A 5,620-nucleotide genomic window follows, 5' to 3' on the forward strand; every position below is an offset into this window, starting at 1 on the left:
AACAAAAACTTGAGTGCTGTGCAGCAGCACCAAATAATATGGGCAATGAATCTGAATGTCTTCTCATTTCATCTGTCCTTACAACATTGTAATTCTACCGAGTGCAGGCTGCGGGTTTACTTCCCGTATCTGTAAAGAGCACAATCAACTCCAATTACTCTTCACAGCAGCATAATCCATGCATGCGACTTTTTAATGCAGAATATTTAGGCCTGCTTCATAAATAGCACTGAAGTGTCGCAAGGAAGTATTGCCTCACCCACAGGCACCTTACCAAACCCAACTTACAACAAGGACAGGTGAGACCAAGGGCCAGCCTTAAAAACAAAAGCGTGTTGCTTTTCTCTTGCGCTGGGTCTGCCGCTGCATTTCCAGCATGTGTGCTCTGTGATTCCTAGCAGTCTGGGTGTTTTAGTCATCCTAGTGTGTTTGCTTAGGCACCAACATTAGTGTCAAAAGCACTTAATGCAAAGGAAACTTCCCAGGAGTGCACCGGTTACTGCCAGAGCAATCAGTCTTGTGTTGGGCATGTATACACTGTGTGGCATTTACTACTGCGGGCTGGATAATGAATTACCCACAAATTCTGAGTGTAACTCTGTGAAAAAGCTGCTGTGGCCCATATTGGGTGCCCGGGGGTCCTCCCATGCTCGCATCAGCCTCCGATGGCAACAAATCTGAGCCAAGGATGGAAATATTTATTCTTGGCTGATGCTACTATCTCATTTCGAGCTGATGATTCAAACCAGCTATCGCTGATACGGTGACACCCCCCCACCCTGGACTTTGTTCGTAAAAAAATCATGTCTCCCATCAGGCTAATTAGGGCTGGGTAATTGTGGGTGAGGTTTGGCCACTGGGAGCCCCTGGTGAGGTCTCTGACCCCTTTCCCAGCCCCTGACAAACGCCCTGCCCTGCTGCCTCCGGGGCTGGCCAGCATTTCTCCTGTGCCCCCAGCTTTTTTCCAGCGCAAGCAGCTCAGGTTGGAAGCACGGCTTTAAACCAGGCTCGCCTGAGCCTAGCTGTGGGTTCTGGTGCAGCCGATTTAGCCAAGAGCCTTCCCATATGACCCCGTCTTTTACTAAGCAACTGCAAGGCTCTGTCTTTGGGCTCTCCTTAGGCAAATGAAGGCTCGCTGCTTTAAGAAGCCCTTTTTCCTTCATGATTTGTTAGCTGCTTTGATTATGCTTTTTTCCAAGTTTCTGTGTCTTTTATGTAAAGGAAACAGTTATAAGGAATTTAAGCTGAGCTGTGGAGCTGAGGAAATAATTGGAGATTACATTTAAATCTATTGCCAGAGTTTTAAAGACAACTCTTAGAGTGATTTTTCATTTCTGATCTCTTCTTTTCCCTTTGTAGCGGAAAATGAGCTTTCTGGGGATTCCTGGCCATCGCATTTTGCCAGAGATGGGCGAATCCTCTCTGTGTTCATCCGGTACCTATCAGAAGGTGCCGCTTTGCTGTTGTTCATCTTCTGCAGATCAGCTTTGCCTCCAGCACACGCAGCCTTCCTACCGCGTGTGCTCCTTTCCCCGGGGGCAAATACTCATTAGCTGGAAAAAAGAAAACACAAAAATAATAATAATAATAATAATAATAATAATAATAATAATAATAATAATAATAATAATAGAAAAAAAACATTGCTGTAGCTCAAGTGTTTTTTCGTTGGGCTCCAGCACCAAACCCTTATACCTGGAAATAACCAGCACTAATTCCTCTTTATAGATGCCAGAGTCAGCCTAATAGCAGCTGAATCAAAACTAGGCTTCCCTGCCCCTGCTTTGTACCTATACGTAGTGCTAATGGGCCCTTCAGAGCCTGGCAATGACTGGCTCCGACTCGCAGGGCACAGCCCCAGTTTCCTTGAAGACGGAGGGCGGAGGATCCCACGCCTGCACAGGAGCTTTCCGGGAGCTTTCCGGAGGGAGCGGGGAAGCGGTGAGGCTGGTTTGCTCTTCCCACATGCCAATTTACTCTAACGCAAGGCAAGTCACCTCATATGCTATCATCAAAGTAGAGGTGTTTATTCCAGGGGATTTTTGGGGTGGATTTGCCTAAGGCTGGTGCCTGAGCTGGAGAGGCCATTAATTAGAGCAAACAATATTGACTTTCAGCCTCTTTTGAGAAACTGAGGATTATTTTAAAGAGACAGATCCCTCAAAGGGCCTCGTGCCAATCTCCTCGCCATGCCAGGAAGGTCTGAGCCAGCCTGGCTCATCCCATCCTGGGCTGCACCTCCTGCACTAATGAGGATTTAACATCCCCGCTACAAATCCGTAGTTTCAGGACTAGGGGAACTGACTTTCTTTCCATATATATCTGAGGAAGAGGGATATCATTACAAACAATGCAACAAAACTATGAACAATTACTTGCAATGTGAATATTGCCAATACTATTTAAATTCCAAATCCTAGAATTTTTCATCCCGCAGAGAAGGGGTGAGAGCTCCCACTCCCGCAGCCGGCTGCCTGGGTTGAAGCCGGTGGTCTTACGCTGCCGGGGAGCAGAATTTGGAGTATTTGGGTGCAGAGGGGATTTCTGCAGCAGCTGCATCTCTGTCACCGCGTGCTTCAGCAGCTGAAATGTGGAGCTCCTCAAAGGGCACACCATCAGATTTCCTGGCATGGTGCAATTCCCTGGACCCTTGGCATTTTGCAGCCCTTAGAAAGGGTTTCTTGCTCGGGGCTTTGTTAGTGTTTGATGTTTTAAAAACACTAAGCAGACACTACTCTTCTAATCCTGCCAGACTTGCAATGAAGCAGATATGTAATCCTCCACGGGTATTAAATTTAATAGCAATAAGTATATTTAAGAATTACACTGTCAAATGCCTGCCTAAGCAGAGGAAAATATTCTTAACTTAAACTTCTTCAGAAATCTATTTCCAGTTGTTATTGCCTGTGAAAGCCTCTGCTGCATGTGTGGGAGTAAAGATGAGAAAAAATCAGCAACAGGCAGTCCCAGATCACTCTTTTCTGGACACTTGTGAGAGAAACATTTCCCTGTAATATATGACTATATTCACATGCGTGCACATACTGCTACACAGCTGCTTTTTGTATGTGTAACAGCAGACGTAGATGTATGCTCAGGGGCACCCCTGTGCATAAGGAAAAGCCCCAAGCTGCATGGTACATATTTGAGCCAGCTGATGGGTTTTGGGGGGGGTGGGAGGGAGGTGTGCTGGGGGCTATGAGAGGGAGGAGGTGGGAGCCCTGCTACAGGCAGCATCAGCCAGCTCTGGGAGCCATCCCTACGGAGGGCAACAGATGGGGGGGGATTGAATAAGGAATGGGGGGCACACCCCTGAGGAGTGGGGGCAGGGAGGAGAAGTCTCCAATCCTCTGATTTTGGATCCCCTTCTAATTCAGAAACTGTAGCTTGGCTTTGCTTGGTGTTTGGCCCAAACATGGGGGCAAGCAGCTAGGTGTCCGAGCTGAAAAGCAGGTTTCTCAGCTGAGCTAACAGCTGAGTTAACTACCTAATTTAACAATAATTTCAGCAAGTGATTAAAAGCTTTAACTCAGTCTCTACTATTGGCATGAGATGGATGAAAGGTCCTTTTCCGACCCTCGGTCCCCAGCGCCGTGGCCAGGAGCCCCCATGCAGGCAGGGGGGTGAGGTGGAGCTGCTGCGGTGGTGGTACCCAAGGCACGGCTCATGGTGGGGGAGGTCCTACAAAAAAAGACTTTCATGAGACTTTAGGTCAAAAAAAAAGAGAAAAACCCCAGCTACCCTGGCCATGAGCTATGTGGCAGGATGTGGTGGGCAAAACACAGAATAGTTGTTTCAGATGCTCAGCGACTTTTCTCCAAGAAGCAATTCTCATCCTCCTCCCACCAGCCTTGGCACAAGGCGCCGGGAGTTGAGAGCAGAGAAGTGCTTCAGAGGTGAGACCTGCCGAAATCCAGCTCATCTAGAGCCTGTCGCTTCCTATCAGGACATCGCACAAACAAATCCTGTCTGACATGCCTGCCCCCTCGCACCTCCGCTCACCGCCCCCCCAGCCCGCCTGGTAGTCAGGCAAACACACGGGTTTAACCGTGGTTTACATGAAAACTTTTTTCATCTGACAAAACAAACCCTGTGGTATCACTCAGACCCATCTAGCAGTCAGCACAGGAACTGAGACCAGAGGCTAATTAAGGAGCCTTTAAAAAGTTTCCGCCAGCGATATGATAAAGTGCTGACTCGCGAGATGAGGAAACCTGGAGAAAGGTGACAGGGTTTTCCGTGCCACCGCCCTCCCCTTCCCTCTCCTACAACCAGCTGTCAGCGGCTGCCTTCCCAGGAAAGCTGCTTAACGCTGAGGCAGTGCTGGAAGAAGCTCCTTCCCTGTCAAATGCACTGATCGTCCCCCCCCGGGCTCTGGGTGCTGCAAAGGGGACCCTTGGCAGCACAGGGCTGGCCCGTTTGGGGTCGGAGGCAGCTCAGCTGGGTTTGCTTAGTGCCGCAGCACGGCCCCTTCATCTCAACAGGGTTTATTCGCATCTGACCTGTGCCCGGCCAGCACGGGCATCTCCAGGCTGCTCCGGTCACTCCTGGCTCCAGCCTGCTGGGTGTCAGGCAGCTGAGACTGCTCCAACACGCTCCATACGGAGAGCAGAGCTGAGAGCTGGAGTTTGCAGATGTCTCCCCTTAAAAACCCGGTGAAGCAGGTGGGAAATCCCCTCCCTGGGCTGAAGCAGGGGGGCCAGGCCCAGCACTGAAATGAAGTTCGGTTTGATCCTGATTAGAAGAGGGCAGGAGGAGCCTAAGCCAATGCCCCCACCCTGCTCTTAACCTCAGATAACCCCAGGTAAAAGGCCAAGCACCAAAGCTCTGCCGGCTGCAGGGACCGGCGGCTGCTGGCAGCATCCTCCGTACCGACCCGCCTAAAACTCCTCCAGAAAGAGCCTGGGGTCCCAGCAACGAGTTCTCACTCCCGAAGGATGGGGCACTGGATGTATGATAAGTCTTTTGCTGTAAAGTGAGACTTTATGGGGACAAATCTTTGCAGGATTTGCAGGTCTTTCGTCATCGGTGAGGCATGTGCTGGAAAACCATCACTGAGATAACGGTGCTGGGTCCTTTTTAAAGTAGCACAGGTATTGTATTTCATACATAAAGTACATACCCCTTGGAAAGCATTTAGTCTATACAGTTTGACATTAGCTAAAACCTGTGACATAAACATCTTTTGAATGGAGAATTTGAGCTGAATTCTGTCATGGAATAAGCAGACTGACGTCCCCTAAACTTGTTTTTTACAGAGTTTGAAATGTGTGAAAAAAGGCACATATTTCTGTGGCTGAGTCACCCCTTCAAACAGAGTGTCACATTAATGTTTGCCTAGAAACACCGTCCCTCAGAGCAGCCAGCCTTGACCCTTTCAGACAACATAAATAACCCCCAAAACTTATATATATAATTTCAGTGGCTTTTCATACTGTCTGACCAGCTGCCAGAAGCTGCTTAGGAGCTGCCTTCCTCTTGAGGCAAGGACACAAAGACGAATTTGAATTACGTCCTTGATTTCCTCTTAAAAGGTAAAATAGACTTTTTAACAAATTAGAGAGGTTGGCTGATCGGGGACTATTCTGTGGTGAATGCTGTATACCTGCCTGACTGACGA

Source organism: Pelecanus crispus, chromosome 6 (genome assembly GCF_030463565.1).
Source record: "Pelecanus crispus isolate bPelCri1 chromosome 6, bPelCri1.pri, whole genome shotgun sequence".
Taxonomy (NCBI): Eukaryota; Metazoa; Chordata; class Aves; order Pelecaniformes; family Pelecanidae; genus Pelecanus; species Pelecanus crispus.